Genomic DNA, 19666 nt, shown 5'->3' on the forward strand with positions numbered 1-19666 from the left:
GTGCGCGGTGCGCAGCGGTGCACAACTCCTGCCGCCCCAACTAATTTCGGTAGATCTCGATCGCCGTGATAGCAGTTATTGATAAATTTATTATTTCTGCTTGTTTAACGATTACAAGAATTCTTTTGCCTTGGCTATCTTACCACCTAATTTTTCCAGTAAAAATGGCTATTAGTACCGGAGATACAAAGTAACTTGCATGATTATTGGGAGTATCCAAAATACTCGATTCTCACTAATATTCCCGACTCATGAGTTATGTTCTTGTGCTGTGACCTAGCTCACCAGTTGCTTCTTCTATTTGGGTAGAGTTGGTATTTCATATCGCGCGACACGAAACAGCATGAGGTGACTGGCGTACTCCTACATCTCGTCTGTGATATTAGTTCCAGGATATTAGTTCCAATATGGTAGGATACGTGAGATAAAAAAATACATTGGGTGATTGGTCTACTCCTGTACCTCGTCTGTGGCCGTGCGTAGCCCGGTCTCTCGGGCCGTAAATACCAGGTGTCGCCTACGGTTCAGTCCCTCCGTTGGAGGTTCGGAAAGGTGAGCGACGTGACAAGTGCTTGATATGTTTTTAATAAATACTTCGTAGAAGTATGATACATTAACCATAACTTGTGGTATTTACTTTCTCCTACACCTAAACGTTATGGAAATACAGCTGCCAATATGTTAAAAATGTCGAACGGGGTTATTTGACTATTAGGTTACTAGCTCCGTCGATGATTTTTGTCTCACTTTTATTTTACTTTGCTTCCCGTGTTAATCGGCCATATTTGTTGCGACAATATGAGAAATCATAAAGGAAATACTGAGAAGTTGTAGATGAAAGTAGAAGCGTTAATGCTAATACTGTTAATTCTCTACTCTAAGCACACATTTTTCCGTACGTTTCCTGATCAAATTTTTTCTCTTTGAACTATCTACTACCTGCCGACGCGATTTGCATAGTTTCCAACTATTTTTGTTATTTGCATGCATTAGTTCCGTTAGAAAGTGAATGTCAAAGGTTCGCGTTATATTTCACGGCGCAAGGTGAGATAAGAAACTGATGGCCTCGAGTTGTTACATTTTTTCCTCAGCAGCTCAGTTTAAAACAGTGGTTTATATGAAACTAATGGTCATTAGATTTACGACTCGAGACTAGACTACCGTAATTATACGCGGGCAAAGACCGTGTCGAGATCGTTATCACAGCATTGCGTTTCCCTAGTGATAGTAACTGTCAAAGATAAAAGTCTAACGAATTTTAATCGCCTACACGTTATCACGTACACGGAAAAAACATTAGAGTTTTGTCACTTTTTCGGTTCTTCAGAGTGACAAATCCGGGGAACGTCGGACGTTTCTCGCCGGCGTCCCAGGTGGTGACGGCGAAACTCGAGAACCGTCGCGGCCACAACATTGTCGCGTATATCGGTGTGAGGCTAGAAGACCACTACTAATCCAATTACAAAACTTCTTTATTTTTCATTATTTTTTTATGAAACTTTTACCAACATATTCGTGGCATTTTTCCGATTAAAATGACACCAAATATGATATAATTCCGATGATATTTACCTGTATAATGAACGATGAAAGTTACTTCCCATAACAATTACATTGACGAAAAATTAGTGTAAATGTGATCCGAATTATAACGCGTTTGGTATCATTTTAATCAGAATAATGCCACGAATACATTGGTGAAAGTCTCATAAAAAAATAATTAATAATAAAGAAGTTACATTTTTCATTTAAAGGCCTGCGCTCACGCGAGCTTTGATCTTTTCCGAACGCTTCGACTCGTCGCGTCTCTTTCTTCCTCATACGCTGTCCTTCTCTGTGTTCGAAACTTTTAATGCTTGTTACACAAGTAAATATCATCGGAATTATATCATATTTGGTGTCATTTTAATCGGAAAAATGCCACGAATATGTTGGTAAAAGTTTCATAAAAAAATAATGAAAAATAAAGAAGTTTTGTAATTGGATTAGTAGTGGTCTTCTAGCCTCACACCGATATACGCGACAATGTTGTGGCCGCGTCGCGCCGGTTCTCGAGTGGTGTGAGGTGTCCGGGTGACAATATGTAGCTGGGAACGTCGGGAGTGTCATAAGTCGAATCTTCACTGTATCACGTATAGCTTCTAAGTGAGGGCGTATTGAACGTGTATGTAGTAGGTAATGTATACACACAAGATATGTGCGTATGTTGCAGAAGATGCGTAAAATCAACACAACAGTCGTTGTATTAGAAAAGCTTAATCTCTGGGGGAAACAGAATTAGTTGATTAGTGGATGAGTTTTCGGAGTCTAGATAAATTTCTTCACTCCAAATTAATCCTTCTGTAGATCATATTCACCTTTCTGCACTCCAAATTAACTCGCATGATCAGGCGCTCCTGAACTCGGATCGAAAACAACTCGCCGTCCTCCTCCTCAACAATAACACCTCGGGAGGAAGTAACGCTTCCCGCTATGATGGTGGGCTACCCGCTCATCGAGTCACGTCGCAAACGTGGCCGCATCTCGAGGGACTTGCGCTCTGGATCCAGACTTCGGCGTTCTAGCTCGCGTGGACCTTATCCTGGGGGCAGACGAGTGCGGCCACCTCCTTCAAGACGGTACCCGCAGCGGTCCCAGAGACATACCGACAGACAAGCTCACCCCTTTCGGCTGGGTGCTTATGGGGCCCTCAGCCATCCCAGCCTAGGAAGAGGGTTAATGGCGCCGATTCACGGAGGAGCTTCCGAGGCTTGACGATTTCCGGATTCCCCAGTGGCTTGACGTGCCTGGACCGACGACCGCTGTGGAGCTCAATGGGTTCTTTGACGCATCCCAACTCGTCCACGATGCTGTGGTGTGTGTGTGCACCGTCACCGCTGAGGGAGAGGGATGAGTAACCCTGAGCGCAGCCAAGACCAGGGTGGCATCCCTGAAGAAGGTTATTCTGCCTCGTCTGGAGCTCCACCACATGCTCGAGGTACTGGAGTGGAAGGACGTCGAGAAACATCTCTGGACCGATTCGCTGGTGACTGAGCTGGATCAAGCGACTCCTCACCAGAAAGTCGGCTGGTCAAGCTTTTGCCCTTACACTACACGGTCCTGGAGTCCTCATCCCCTGATTTTACCAGACGAGTCACCGCTAACGCTGCCGTGGGCGGAGGACGCACATCGACACTGACACTGGCCACGCAACGCCAGGATTGCTGGGTCCTTCGAGGTCGTACCGTCGCCAAGGGCCACATGAACCGGTGCCATCGTTGCGTCAGATGAAGAGGACGCACACTGGAGCAGCTGATGGGTAGCCTCCCGCCTGCTAGGGTCACCGTTCCTAAAAACAGAGGTGGATTATGCAGAGCTGATCTTGGTTAAAAACCGGAAGGGGGCGTGGGCAAAAACACGAAAAGGGATACATCGCGTTCTTCATTTGTCTTACGACTTGAGCCGTCCACTTAGACTTGGTGTCCGACGGCAGCACCATTACATTCTTGGCGGCTACTAATTCTTCTCCATTTTAACCAGGATCTGACAAAATGTTGATTTCGATTCGAAATATGCAAACAACCAGCATACCAATAAATCAAAATCAGATAGTAGATAAAAATATATACTGGGTGTTAGGTTCTTGGCCTCTTACAATTATTTCAGGGACTGTTTCACCTCAACAAAAAATAGCCTGTTTTAATTACCCACACTGATTCTGTTATGAACATAACCGTTGTGGTTCTTGAAGATTGCAAAAAGATTATTAATCTGCGTAAGCTTGGTAATCATCCACACAGATAGAAAATGGTAAGAAAATACAATACAAAATTCAACTTCGAAATTGTGAAAGTAAACTTAAGGAGTTAACGTATACTTTAGTAATTTAGAAAAATTTGTTTCTGTAAATGTGTTATGCTTGGAACACCTTTCTAAACATTTCATAAAAATAACGGAATGATAGCATTCTACAACCGGTCGTTCAAGCAACCGTTGGCTCGGCAGGTAAACACGGTCATTGCTCTATTTAAGAATGGCCTGTTCATTCTTGATCGTTGCATATTCTAAGCGAATTGTTAGGTACATAAAAAACCAACAGTTTATCTACTTGTAATCATTTAAAATAGCGACAAAATAAAATTTGCCAAAAAAAAAACAACATAAAATTTGTCGTATTTTAAAATATACCCTATACAAAAACGAATATTATATTATAAAATTTGATTTCCCTTGATTTCTGACACAGAATAGCATAATAGAATGTTTTGTGAAAACGTATGCCAAACATTAACTTAATTCATACAGATTAGTTTTATTTATTACAATAAGCTTCTGCAATAAGTTTATTTAATCTAGAATATTTAGAACCCGTTTTCCAAATGTAAAAATCGGTTTCCGTATTTTATAAAATCCAAATAAACCGGTTTTGGCACCCGGCTTTTAAAAATCAACGTATAAAAACGCATGCATATATGTAAAGCGAATGTGAGCGGGCTCTAAAATGCGGATCACCCGTTAGATTCACATTCTTTCCGAGTACGCGAGGCCCAGTTTTCTGACTCTCACCCACAACAGCGTCGAGAGTAGATTCTAGAGCAAAGTATCTACCGTATCCTGTCTATCCTATCCTATCGACTTGTCTACAGTCGTTTCAATTCAACGTGGAACGTACTCCCTTTCGCAAATATTGGAACGCTACTTGGATTCGTGAAAACAGCTGATATTTATTAATTTGATACTATGCAACTTCGTCAGGCTTTCAACATTCTATTAGAACATTCTTCCAGACTCCATAATTATAACAGTTTTATATTTTCGGTCATTTTGCCAAAAAACATTACAATTACAAACTTCAGTTTCAATTACAATAACATTTTTGACGGGGTGTTCGTAAAGATCAGATTTAATCCGTAAAGATCAGTTGATGACACTGTGCAAGTGTGTGCGAGTAAGAGCCAAGACTCCGTAGATTCGCGATAAGGTAGAGTGACCACGTTACCGACAAAAATGGGCGAAAAATGGTTTCACGTGCCTCAACTTTTCGTCCTTATATGAGAATATTTTTCGCTGGGAAAGGGCTCATTCGAAAGAGGAAGGTTCAATCTAGCGCGCGCTGGTCACGAGCTGACGAGATTATGCAGATATTTGGTAATACAAGCGATAGAAGTAGGCCAAAAATTAACGATGTGCATGCCGTGGAATCCGAGCATTTTTATGCCATTGGATGAGTTTTCTGGATGAAATCGAGAGTAGCGCGCGCTAGAAAATAAAGCCAGAAACTTGAAGCACGTTTCTGGCATCAGAATTCATAATACTCGATAATACAGAGCAAAAAATGTGACAAGTTTAATCACAGACTTAAGACCCGCCGGATCAAGACCAAGACGGATCTTAAATCTGTGTCTGAAGGCTGGGAACGGAAATTATACAGCAATTACCGACCTGCTGACTCTGCAAAAGTCACGTGACTATCCCGGTCCCTTAATAATCATTTTTTGAATGCACTTTTCGCTTTCCGTAAGAAGTTGCCGCAGCAACGAATGTTTTCACACTGCTACTACAGTATTATATTTTTAATTTGACGATGTTGCCTGGAAGAATACCACTTTCGCTTCTCATTGTATGAGCAATACGAAAGGAACGATCTCTTACTTTCGCTCGAAAGAGCCGTAATGATAGCAGAAACACTGTCGAGCGCACGGCAAAAGTAACGACCGCTGTTACTCGGTCTTACTTCTGGTTGGAACGAACGGTTCTCGATTGGATCGCTTGTCTATCTGTCCATCGTAGCACACTTTCGCAACGCAGGATGTGTGCGAGATGCCGCCGGGCTCGATTCAATTGAATTTCAATTACAAAACTATTTTTGAGCCTCGGCTCTGGCCTGGATCGAACGAGTGTCCTGCGCAGATCCGAGATTCCCTGACTTTAATACCGCGAGAAAGGCATAGTTCGAGTAGAAAGTATTCTTATTCTGCTCGGAGGATAGTCTGCTGTTCGGTCTATCCGACAGACGCAGACGGTCCAATAGACGGCGCAGTTTCTACGGTCTATAGCAAAGCCGCGACAGGCTAGACACGTCTACAAGAACATTGCAAATATCATATTAGATTCCCTCTTACAAATCTTACGCTGTCCTGGCCAATCACGATGCGAGCGACCATTGTGTAAAAAGTTAACAGATTTGATGTCGGGAAGCTGCGTTGAGGCTTTACAAAATAACGCGCATTGGACAAAACACAAAACTCAAATAAACATTTCATATCCTTTCCGTTAAAAGTAATTTCCTCATGTGTGATCTTAAACTTTTGTCCATGAAAATGTATTGCAATTTTCCTCTCCTTTTGTATATTGTATTTAATACGTTCAGCAACATAATGTGAACCGAATATACATACGATCCATTTGTACTTTTCATGTGAAATAAATAATTACTTTCTCTTTTCGTGTTCCTCCTGAACCATTGTCCGCAACTGTATAACCGAGTCGGTGTTTTTCGCAATCTGCTGTGGTACACGGCGACCAAAGAACCGTGGTCTACGAGCATTTTTCTACGAAGCAGTACTGTAATAAACGTGTTAAGAGTATCGAAAAACACGTGACGAGATGTGACAGGGCTCGATGTGTACGCAATCGCCTAGACCTACGCGCGTCTAAATTATGTGGCATGGCGGGGATTGAATAGCAAGCGAGAAAAAATTGAACGAGATTCGAGCCCGGTCGAGCCCGAGCGATTGAAAGTTGCCGCAAATTTTTTTGTTTATTAATTATATTCCCCGCCAAGGTCTCTTTACAACGTTACATTCCAAGTGTCGACGTGTGGGGTTCCGAAGTCTGTTGAACCGGTGCGGTAGTTTTATTTTTGCCGAAACCGAGTCGCGCCAGTTGCGGCGACGATGACCGAAAACATACTCTCGTCAGAAAGTATCACTTGGAAAATGGAATTATTCGAAGGACTATTTTATTGTTGCAGGGCAGAAAATTTCATTGAATTATCCACAGGACGGCCACCTCAACATAGTTTATTTACCTCCGCATACTACATCGTTAATACAACCGATGGATCAAGGGAATGGTGACGAGGGACATATATCGGCTAGAAGATACCATTCTTTGATACTGCTCCCCCAAGAGCTCCCCCTGGCGGTCATTGTTCTCGAGCCACCTCAGGCGTGTACCGTATGAACTGCGCGTGACGCATTAGGGCGACACGTTAGGGTATCAATAGGTTTTCGCATTACCGAGCAGGTACTATTGTCAACGCGAAGGATTCTTTGCTATCGAGTCATTTTCACGGTGAAAAATGGTACTTACTCAAACGCTTTTTTGTAACTAAAATTTAAAAAAAATCCAATTGGTTTCATCGTTTTTAAAAGTGCACAAAAGTGAACATTTACAAAGTGATAAGAGAAAGTTGATTTTTTAGCAAATGACAGTCAATTCATTGATTGCGACCACTGTGCCCCGCGCCGTTCTGAAACGACACCAGGTTAGTGCAGCTTACGTGGATCGGATCGATTGCAAGCTCCGAAATTAATATGGTATATGGTAGAACTTGTCTTGCTCAGGACCTTTCATTTGCGCAGTGATTACGTACGGCCACCTGGACAGGTTTATAAAGAGATTTATCGACCTCTTGTTTTTTAAAGTCACTCATTTCCCCACTCGTTCGCTTCTGGCTTTCACATTCATGATACACATAGAAAGCCACCTGTCGCTATGACATTTTCGGATTTCTTTCAGTCAGAAAGTTAATTACTGGGTTTTCCATTCAGAGGTGGCATTTTCAATAAAAAAAGAGACATTTCAAAAAAATGGTAATATTATTATTTTGACATTCCGCAAATGCGCACTATCATCCTCCATTTTAAACCTATAAAATGCATCCAATCTTCATAGCAGTTTTCTCACTGCATAATGAAGTACAAATTATCCAATGTTTTAAGAGAATTAAAATAATGTTAACTACTATTTTTGCGCTCGAAGATGTTAGAAAAAAATGATACGAACTTTCCAGCGAAGTCAATAATCGAACTAAGCTTGTGTGGAATTGTTATACAGCATGATAGCAACCGGCTTGGTGAACACGTTTATCTGTCACGAAATTCAGATTTCATCTGATTGAACATGATTGGAACGGTTCATATTCATTTCCTCGGAACAGGTGAACATTGCGGAACCGTTCGGAATCGTTTCGCAAGCAGCTAACACAAAAAGATCATCATGGCAACGTGGTCGCTTATACATTTGCAGAATGTATGGCCCACGCGGATGGAGATGTGCAACGAGTATGGTGCAGAACTGGATCCGAGTTACAAAAATAGAATAGAAGGGATCGCACAGTATCATGCTAACCAACGTCGACATGACATATGTAACGAGGATAGTACGTATAAGAACAAAGCTATGATCAATCATATGTTTATATCATTCAGCGGTATTTGGAAAACATTTTAGATTATTCTGAGGAAACCAGCTGCATTAAGCGAGAAACTTATGCATTTTTATACGAACTATACTGTAATGTAACGTAATATATTTTTTAATTTTTATTTATTATTAAACCGTAGACCGTATAGGTAAAATTATGTCGGTGTCCGCATATTTTTGTGGCTGACTGTATATCGTTGACTTTCGTCGATGTGATTTTAAACTTATTTCTGCCTTTCATTTTCTTCTCGTTTGAGCGATAGCATTCTCCTGACACGATCCGAGTGAAAGGAGTCGTTCGTGTCAGCGCAAGATTTCACGAGAGGGCGTTCAATTAGGTATATCAAAATATTCATATAAAATGACAAATTTAACAACTATCGCTACGTAAATTTCACAACTTTTCACTTTCACTTTTCTACCCTTTTCGGTTATTTTGGTCTCAATTATCTCTCTTTGTCGGTGATGGGAAAAAGCGTTTCGAACATTAACAACAGCCACTGTATGCAGTTATCAGTGGATGTTTAATTTGCCTAAAAAATTAGGAAACGTCCCAAAATGATGTGAATATATTAACAAGTATTGAATAAGTATATTATTTCCCAGGCGAATTTCTCCGATTGCAAAGTGTTAGAAGATTATAATATTCTTTTTACTGGTTAGAAGTCTTACTAAATTGCAATAACCGAGGAGAACCTTAATACATGACTAGATTAATGTTTCTTGGAGCTAGACGGCTACAGACGATTAGAGATCTTGAAATTACAGTAGACACTGCGTTGCTTAACCAATGGAGACGTAATACTCACCTTGCACTGTCTAGGATTACCTAGTCGATTTCGATCGTTGTCTGCTATGAAATCGAGGTATCAATTTTTACGTATTCCTCTTTTTCTCCGTGTGTCTGTCACCGCTGGTTAAAAGGCTGGAAGGATTAATTTAATACTATCTACGAACGAGATTCAACTTGACTTTTTCCTTCGAGTATGTCCTTCTTGATATCGTATTAGAAAAAGCCTAATCCAAGTACATATTGTGTGAACAGTGTAATCTTTACTGTGTAAATAACCATGAAAATTGTATCAACCGTATAATCTTCACCATGCGCTCTGTAATCGTAATTTTATAGCCTCTCTAATGTCCTTGTGATTGTAGAAAAAATATTGCAGTGGGGATCGTTCCGGGACTTTTATCGGCTAGGCATTTGGGACATATATAGAGTAAACACTGTACTCGTTTCTTGAACTTGCGCTGTATTACTTTCAATTGTTTATACCTATGTTTGTGTGATTTCTTCGTGAACGAATGAATTCATGCGAGCCTAACACGAATGAACATATAAAAGAGAAAAAGGGTCGACGCTATCCAGAATAAATGATCCAATTAACCGAGTTGTCGGTGTTGTATGAAATATTAGTAGCCCCGGAAGATAGCAATCCATAGGTAAGTTAGAATAAGCGATAGTTTCTTTAGTTGAGCCTGAAATTTGTTAAATGACCGTTGTCCAACCGCGCCTAGAGTGCGCCGGGGAAACGTACATTATCGCATGATGAATGCACGACTAAATGTCGCGTCGTATTTGCGGAAAAGAGGGACGTGGTCTGTCTATAAACTGTTAAACGAATCGCTGGGAGGCAATGCAAATGCATGGCTAATTTATTGTGCCAGAAAAACATTTGGAAAATGTCAGAAATTCTGTTCGCTTCGCCTGTGGACTAATAACGAGAATTATGGGCCGTTGGTTGCCGACTGAAATTATAGACTGCACCACGCGATAATAATACAAAACGGATGATTGATAGTGTGTGAAACTAACACTCGACAAACGAAAAGTTGGTGATGGTTGAGACACGATATTGCACGGCAAGCTCGAAGGTTTATTTAATTAGGTTTCCAGTGTTGGCTCACTACAGTCCGCGGGTTGCTCTAGAGTGAGGTTCACCTCTAAAATTTTACGGGCCATTTAAATGTTTCTTTTTTATTCGGAACTTCAACTTTAAACAATTTCTCACCTTTTTTTCGCTAAGGAACTGTTACTTTTTAAAGATAAGTTAATTTGTTTAATTCCGTAGTATTGTCCATAATCTGCACAATAATAATTGCTGGAATGCTTTCTATCTTGTTTGTTTTATTTCGTATGCGAACAGAGTGAACCACGAAAATACCTTATGTATTTATGGAGGCTTATGGAGATAGTAAACGCGTGAAAGGAATCAAGCAAATAAAGAAGATTATTCGGAACTATACTCGTAAATACTAAAGATATTCACTTGATTTGCGAATTTACGTAGTTCATTCTGCATTTTTAAATGAAACTTGCAGGGTAATTATCAATTTATATGAGCATAATTTGTAGGTAGTGGGTTTAAAAATGTAAAGCTTTCAGGATATACTACATACAGGTTTTTGGGCTCGCCTTCAAAAGAAGTGTTTAAATTATATTTACACAAAAGATAGAACCGGTTAAGCAAAGAAACAGGTTCCGAGATATCTTGGCGACTTAAATATATTTAATTTCACAAAATATTTAGGGTTTCATTAAAGAAACATGCCCGAGATATCTTATGATGTTCCTTTTAATTGAACAATTCAATTAGCCGAAGTTGAATTAAATAATGTTGATCGAAACATCGAAGTAAAATATTAATAACTGGACTGCGGACATTTATACAAATGCGTATTTTTATAGAAAATAGGTCGACCAATGGGACCTGGACAGAAATTTACATCGTGTTTAGGTTATTCCAACAGTGTATTTTTTATTTTGCATATATTTGCATATATTGCGCATATATTTTGCATTTTCCCCATGTAATAATCATAAAAAATAAGATGTTCTGCCACTTGCCGCTTTCTGTATGGCCACGACCTAACAGACGGTTAATCGTATTGTCGCGTGATAATATTGTGAGTCGTGATAAGGTACAATTCGTAATCTAATCACAATGCAAAGGCAGCTCAAGCAATAATAGAAAATGAAAATCTTATTGACAATTTAGCATGATTTTTCGACTTTGCCAATTACTGTAATAGAATCGAATACGTGATCATTAAATCATTCGATTCAATTAGTTACGGATTTCATCTGGCCAGGAATGCACGAAGACGTCAGGGATTGGACCAGAAGCTGCGACAAGTGCCAACGGACCAAGGTCTCTCGCCATACAAAGGCGCCCATTGTCCACTTACCGGTGCCGAACCAGGGTTTCGCACATTTCCACGTGGACATTGTTGGACCGCTGTCGTTATGGTTATCAGTACATGCTGACAGCGATAGACAGATTCGCGAGGTGGATCGAGGCGGTCAAGCCGACACCATGGATTGCTCGTGTCTGGACCCCACAGAAGACAATGATAGACGAAGGACGACAATTTGAAAGCGGTCTTTTCGAGGCATTCAAGAAGCTGCGGGGTCAACACTGCCAGGACCACGGCCCACCACCCTCAATGTAGCGGCCTACTCGAGGACCAGGACCGTTCGCTAAAATGCGGGTTAACTTGTCATTTACAAAATCACAGGAACTGGATGGATGCTCTGCCACAAATACTGATTGACCTCGGGAACTCTGTCAAGGCCGAGATCGGAGCGGTGCCAGCGGAGGACCTCGTCTACGCAGTAGGTCTGCGGCTGTCCGGCGAATTCTTCGCCGAAACCTCTCTGATGGACCCGTCGGAGTTCGTGCAACAATTGCAGGAACACCTGCACGCCATCCGACCAACCCTAACATCATGGCACCGCACCTTGACCGTCTTCGTGCACCCCTAAGCTTCGGAACAGCTCGCACGTCTACTTACGGCACGATGTGTCCCCCGTTCCAGCCGCAATGCGAGGAGCCGTGGTTGAATTGATAATTGCTCGCGTAATTAATGGAATTGATAAATCATAATTGCCCAGTCAGACAAATCTGACAATGGCAGAAAACAGCAGAGTCTGCTTGGAGGCCCCGGTAGCAGCGGATGGTTGATACAGCGCCCCTTAGATCATCAAATATCTGTTACACCATCTAGCGACGATTTTAGTAACTGCAACTTCTGCCGTTTCAGTTGCAACGATAGAGGACGCGCATATACAATTATACATTTAGAGCACTAAACGCAACTATTTTTCATTACTTTATGGAAAAAACAGAAATGTATTTATTCGGATTTTTAGCAATTTTGAATGCTATGTGTGTATTATAATTAAAATAGTCGCTTTTAGTCGTCTTTGTAAAATAATAGCATTTATAATCGAATATCATCTTGATTGATTATTCATTTTGATTGAATATCATTGCTATTGATAACGTATCAACAGCGAAACTCTTGTTTTTACTGAGAAAGATATAATTACAGATAAAGTTGCAATAAATGAGCTTCGATCATAATTTGAAGACTCCTCGCCAGTGTGCATTGTTCATTCAAACCGTTTGAACTAAACGACATCCAAGAAAGTACCCATAAAATCAGAATATCTCAGAATTCGATTTCATTGAAAAGACAAGTTCGATTTTTATACCGCATACAATTACAGAAAAAATTATAAACATCGATTTGTATTCCTTGAATCCGTGTAACTTTTATCTGAAGCTCTTGTTGATATCGACGGTAGTTTCAGAAATACTCGGTGATTTTAGTAAAATGGCTCATTCTGTGAATTTTCTGTCGGAGATTCTGGATAGTTGAAAATAAAGTAGAAAATTTATTACAGCTTTATTGGCACTTTCACTTTATTGTACTTGATATCGTTGTTTGCATCTAAATGTGGACAATTCTGTATGTATCCGCGTACGTTGTCCCTGAGAAAAGATATGTCCTGACATTGCCGGCTTGATAGAATAAACAGGCATGACAAGTAGCAACTTTCATTCTTCTATATACTGTGCTATATATCTACTAGTTAAGATGGCAGCACACGCACACGGTGATGTCGATAACGTAGATTTTCAAGCATAGGCGGCTTTTTCCGCCCTCCCCACTTAACTCTGACCAACCTTCTCACGGCTCTGCTCATTGGACGATATCTGAGTACATGCCAATATGGCGGCATCTTTACCTGTCAAAAACGCTTGAAGTCGGCCAACTTTAAATACACATAACTTTTGAACCAGTGAATTCCTAACATTAAAAATGGGATTTTTGGCATTTTCTCGTCAAAATGACCGGATCATATTTAGCAAAGTTCATAATTTCTGGGTCCCGTAAGTGAAATGAAGCCTCGGTAATTATTTACAGTGCGTGAAACGCCTCCGCACACACGAAATAGAGAACGAGACGGGAAACGAGTCGTTCTCACGCGAAAATTATCAAAGTACCTCACCAAACAAATCAAAGAGGATCACTGCGCTGGCTTGCCGTCCCTGTTGTTTGCCCGGGCCTCTGCTATGTCAGCGCTTGACAGAATTGGACCCTATGGGACCCATGGGACCATCGCTCGAAATTCGGCCGCTCGCTAATCTCGCCTATAGCACTCACGCTTACTCGTATGGTACTACTCGCGACCGATCAGGACAAGAGCCCACGCTACTGTGATCCTTCGATTTTCGGTAACGCGACGCGTCGATCCTGGTTTCCCCTCACTTTACGCCTTATTCGCGACTCTTCCTAATTGGATGCGCCTCGCATACGAAATCCTAAATTGCAGGGCCGTACCCACGAATGGCCCTCGGGCCCCGGACCTCACCGCGAAATACCATCACAGAGGTTCGAAAACTCTCCCGGGTACGACCACACAACACACGGCAGAACCCCCATTTCTGATAAACCCTTGTTAAATCGACGTTCTTAGAATTGTAAAGTATTTTGATATTTAGTCAAAAAAGAAAACAATTCGGCATTCCTTAGTATACGCAGACTTGTGCTACCTCGTGTACATTTATATATGCGAAGTTACTCAGGACATTAACCTTGGCAACTCACTGCAATGTCGTTGAAATCGTTGAAATGTATCCTTTTGTAAATAATTACCTCAACGTTTTACGTTTACTGTATTTTCCAAGGAATGAAATTGACCTTCTACTTTGTAAACGTACTGCAGCATATAAATATGTTAATTCCGTTAAAACGAACTCAATTTCCACACGAAGGACACGATGACCTTCAAAGTCGTGCCAATTTAAGAAGAAAAATTAATACGAGACGATATATGCAGTGTCCAATGTATCTGCTACTGTATAGTTACTTATCGTTGGAATGTTCAATCGCTACTCTACCACGAAGTGTGTATCTGTTCTGTACAATGAAAATTCACAGTAATTTTTGGGAGGGGGAGGAGGTTAGGCGATATTTTCAAAATTTTTCAATTTAATTATGAATTATCGATCGACGAGAATGCAATCGGCCGAGGAGCCAGCGTGTTCCTGGTCGTTGCAGTAATGGTGTTACAATTTTGTAACTCGTTCGACCTTTTCCCACTTTCTCTCGATCTGCTCGCAACGGTACGAGTGGAAAGGACAAACATGTCACTGACAGCCTGCTGCCAGGACACGTACGGCCTTGCCGAGGAAAGTTGACCACCAGCTCTACCACGCCCTACTCTGGCATTCCATGGCAATAGCGCACACGCACCCACACGTGCCTGCCTGAATGCTCACTGTCTATTGCCTGCCTACTGCCTGCCCGTGCGCTCTCTACGCTACTTCTCCCTACACATTCAACGCTTATCGCAAAACGGATAGTTCGCGGATCATTAGCGAAAAGTGGGCTAAATATAGCTTCTGCTTAGACCAGCTAATTACGCCCGATTTCATTTTGCAACTCGCAGCACGGGCTCGTGGTAATGTTCAGTTGTCGTCTCTGTCCGCCCACGTGTTAAGTCTCAGACGCTAGACGCATGGAAGATGCCGGTGATTTGAAATCATTTGCGATGTGCGACTTTCTTCGCGGTCCAATATTTCGATTGGACATTTATATAATTGTTCAGATGTTGCGTCAATAAATGTCAGTCACATAAATTATAACGTACATTTTCCAAAGCAACATGTACGCGTTTGGAACAACATTTGGAGGGCTAGAAGCGTAGGTGCAAACGCAAACGTGTGTGCCGAGTGCCTACAGTAAAGCGACCGACGTACGTGTTTGTGTTCGTACTCTTTCTTCTCAAGTGAAAAAGAAGGAAAAACATACCAAATCGCATCGTACGACCGCAAACTTGTGCATCCAGACGTACAGCAGGGAGTTACGACGAATGGTGTATAGATCCCAAACGCTGCGTCCAGATGTGGTTAGGAAATTCTACCATCCCTTGGGCTCTGAATTATACTGAAAAGAAGAAAGTTACTCATTCGATCGGACATATATAATAGTATATGAGTAATTTGCATTTACATATTAAAACCGGTTACCCTGTTTTCAAAATATATTTTTGATTTGGATGATATCATGCTCAAACATAAAATACAGGGAAATAGCGTATTAATCAGTGTCCCATATACTCTTAGTCTCTTGATTTGACTACAAAGCTACAAATTCTGAAAAAATTCATAGATATGCGTTCTAATAGCTAAAATATGCCCGATTTTTTTCACAATTTTCAATGGAAGAGGACGAGAGAAATTATGAAAAACCTGATTTTCTTTGTCATCCCGTTACTACACTCGGAAAACCAGGTGTATTACTTGAAGGAAAACTCATATTGTTTTATATGTATATTTATAAGAAACATACCTATACTGAGAGTCTAATATAAAAATTCGAGGAGCGATAGAACCTGTAAAAACTGATTATTACGATAATTAAGACGAATTGCTAATCATACATTAACAACCAGATACGAGTATTCGATTTCAGAGGAGGTGAACAATCCGTCTGCGGTTTCAACCGCGGTCTTAAGTTAGAAAGTAGTTATTCGCTTCTTATGCGCGATTAAATATCATAAAGATTATTACCGATATGTTCGTTAGCTCTTTTTTCTCATATCTATAGGAACATGTGCTGACAGTTTCTGAAACTTGATATACACCTTTTTGCGATACTATTATACATTTTAGTTAATTGTACAATAATATTTAGTTTCTCATTCACAGCGAGTCGCACTCGGATAACAAGTCATGGAGCAATTGCCACAGTCTCCATCTCGCCCATTCCTTCACTCAGGAGTCAATTACGTTGGCCATCTAAGTCATCGTACGTTTCGTGGTCGAGGCGCGAAGACTATTACTGTTCCCGCGTCGCAAGAAGTCCTCACTCGCATCCAATGGTTAGGCTTCGACGTCACACACTTTAGGCAATAATTCGACTAGAACTAAAACTTCGTGTGGAATGACCTAATCGGACGGCTTACAGCCGCATTCCTGCCGAATTCCTGCCAGGGAACTTCTTGTGAGTTTTACAAGTCGACGAGGTATCTGCGCAACGCTCAACAGTGACTGCGGCACAAACTTCATCGGTGATGAAGAAGAACTGTGAAAACTGTTTCAAGTCTCTTCCAAAGAAGCAGCGGCCCTCGCCAACACTGTCGCGAATGATGGCACTCGCAGGAAATTCAATCCACCACCATCGCCGTACTTCGGAGGCAAGTGGGAAGCTACAGTTAAGTCAGTGAAACTTCATCTTAAACGAGTCATCGGAGACACTGGCCTCATCCACGAAGAATTCTCAACACTGTTCCCGCAAATCGAAGCTATCGTCAATTCGCGCCCTTTTTGCCCGCTCTCGGATGACCCAACGGATCCATACATCTATACTTACCATACATCTGCATAATTGTCACTGTTTCTTATTAATATTTTTTTAATAAACAGCGACCGCCAAGTAAAACCTAAGGTTTTACACAACATCAGGTTAACGACCTTAAGAACAAGTCCTCGACTGAACAAGTGGCTCCCTCTTTATGAAGATACATCAAAAGTTTAAGTGTTACATGCATAGAAAAAGCATGAAATTATTAAAAATGTGGAAAATCAATATTTGGAAGGCTAGAGTGATATTCGAATCGATCAGGATTACGTAGTAGCAACAATGTGAATGGCCGCGTGGACCAGGTATTACCTTTCGAGCAGTGCTTACTCATATTCCTGGTAATTAATATTCATCGGTGCGTGTTAAAATTCAACCTTGCACAATCAGCAGTGGCCGGGCGATATTTAGACTGTCGCCACCCGGTTGTCCCGTTAAGAAATTGCATTTGTATGCTATCGAACTAATCGAACGATCCGATCTCCCGTCGAAGCGACTGGGCGATCGCGTTTTTCGTAACAGTAAATTCGTTTCGCGATCAACCGGTCTGTCGGACAATGGCCGATAACGAACGATCTAGGAAACTAAAGCAAAGCTTCTCCGTGCACAGCGACACGCGAGGATTCTTATCGCGATTGTCGTTAGCCCAATTCGATACCTCCTGCTGTCGGTGAGCAGCCCGCTATCACTCTCTGTTATTTACCCGAGGCCTAACCAAGTGGCTAACAAGTGAGAAATCAGATTACTGCGTATTTTATTATCGAAAATGATATAGCCTTGAAAAATCGTAGCTTTAGTACAGAGGAACCTCGATCTAAGCGCAACTGGGCTACGCGATCTTAGTCGTTCCGCCTATCCCCTCCAATGGTACACCCCGTGGCAGTAGGGATAGTTCTGGAACTTTTATCGGCTAGATATTTGGGACATGTATCGCCGCACGAATTATTGGTCCAACGCGCTCTAAATATTCACACATAAAAGTCGGCTATCACTGAATCGTGCAACGCTCGTTCACCCATTTTATCTGCGTCGCATTATATGGAACAAGTTGTTCGTTAAAACTGTTTGAAGGGTGTTCCAACTCTTCCACGTTATTCGTGCGCCAATGCTCCGTGAAAATCGGAAAACAAAAGAAGAACAAAAAAAGCAAAGCGAGCATAGTCAATTTGTTTTTCACGAGCAATTAGCGATCGTTAAAAAAGTCATTACAGTCAATAAAGCTCCGGTAACGGAAGATCCCGTTTGGCTATAGTATGCGTACACACCGTAACTTATAGACTTCCTCATGTCACCAGTTTCTATCGGACACTCCGCGTCGAGCTTACTAATGCCGGGTCCACACTGAGTGGAACTGTTCGTGATGTCGGGTCCACACTGCGGTTCGCCGACTGCAGTGTGAACACTTCAGCGTACTTGCAGCCTTAGACTACACTTCTAGACCCGGCATAGGTATAGTGCGTGTATAGGAAAGCCGAGAATAGAGTGGAGAAAAGATAACGGAAACATGTGACGTCACGAGATAATTCCAAGATGGCTGACACGGCAGAACTTCATTGTAATACCTTAATAAAACATATAGAATAAACATTTGTATCTCAAACATACTTTATATGCTGATTATTTCATGATAAAATACCAAATTCTTTGAAATTTTCTTGTCTTGTTGGTTCTTGTTCGTGGGTTGATGAGCATAGCTTATACATCTTTGGAACCTGTGACGTCACATGTTCCTTTATCTTTTCTTCGAGGAAAATTATCCGTGCCGGGAGGTTGTATTGTCATTTTGTATTTCTGTAGTATAAAAAGTACATAAATTGAATTTTAGTGTGCATATTTTATCTTATCATTGCCTACTATTGTACAATATTATTGGTCTGTTAAAACTTACACGTATACATAGATAACATAAGATTAAAAAATGCTTAACATTTTATGTAACGTTCTTTTACCTTGAAGACAGTTTCTTCTACAGTTTTCGTATACTTTTTCATTTGCACTTTTTCACGCCACTCTATCTTCAAGAAATTATTTCGATTGCATATGAAAACCGAATTTAAAGTGGGCGATAAAGGCAATTATGAAAGACATCGCAAGCGTAATTACCTAAAATTACTGAACTGAAAATTGTTAAACCGATACTGTTTGTGATATGTAAGAATTTGGAACACCACATTATGTCTGAAGTCTATGCTCATTAACTTTTGTTGCACGAATTTTTTTACAGTTTAACTGTAAACGAATCATTTTTACAGTTTAACAGTGACCTAGGGAATTTACATATTAGTAATATCGTTATGGGGAGGCAAGTATAAATGCGTGCACGTGTAATGCATAATGCACCATATAATTAAGCGGGCCGGCGCGGTGGAACTAACACGAAGGGTCTGGAGTATAGACACATAAGCGAGGCGACGCGACGTGACGTGCGACGGTTATGTTTAAAGGTCTTTCAGCTTACTTCTGGACGTTCAGTTCCGTCTCAGTGTGTCGCGGTATTGCAAGCCGTAAAATCTACATTATGCAAACACTTCTCATGTGTCGCTTTTATATAATGCATTTTATTTTCACTTTATAGATCCCTTGTACGCGACAGAATCTCCTC

General features: G+C 41.1%; 1 long non-coding RNA gene across 1 annotated transcript in view; it reads right to left on the minus strand.

The window, feature by feature from the left end:
* Positions 1 to 3089: 3089 nt before the first annotated feature.
* LOC143363058 (uncharacterized) overlaps positions 3090 to 19666 on the minus strand; it is a 35554-nt gene continuing 18977 nt past the window's right edge. Inside the window, exons 2-3 of the long non-coding RNA XR_013083723.1 lie at positions 15514 to 15638; positions 3090 to 3328 (exon numbers count right to left, since the gene is read on the minus strand). This is a non-coding gene — a long non-coding RNA (uncharacterized LOC143363058). The remainder of the gene's footprint in view (positions 3329 to 15513; positions 15639 to 19666) is intronic.

The sequence above is a fragment of the Halictus rubicundus genome, chromosome 18 (genome assembly GCF_050948215.1).
Source record: "Halictus rubicundus isolate RS-2024b chromosome 18, iyHalRubi1_principal, whole genome shotgun sequence".
Classification (NCBI taxonomy): Eukaryota; Metazoa; Arthropoda; class Insecta; order Hymenoptera; family Halictidae; genus Halictus; species Halictus rubicundus.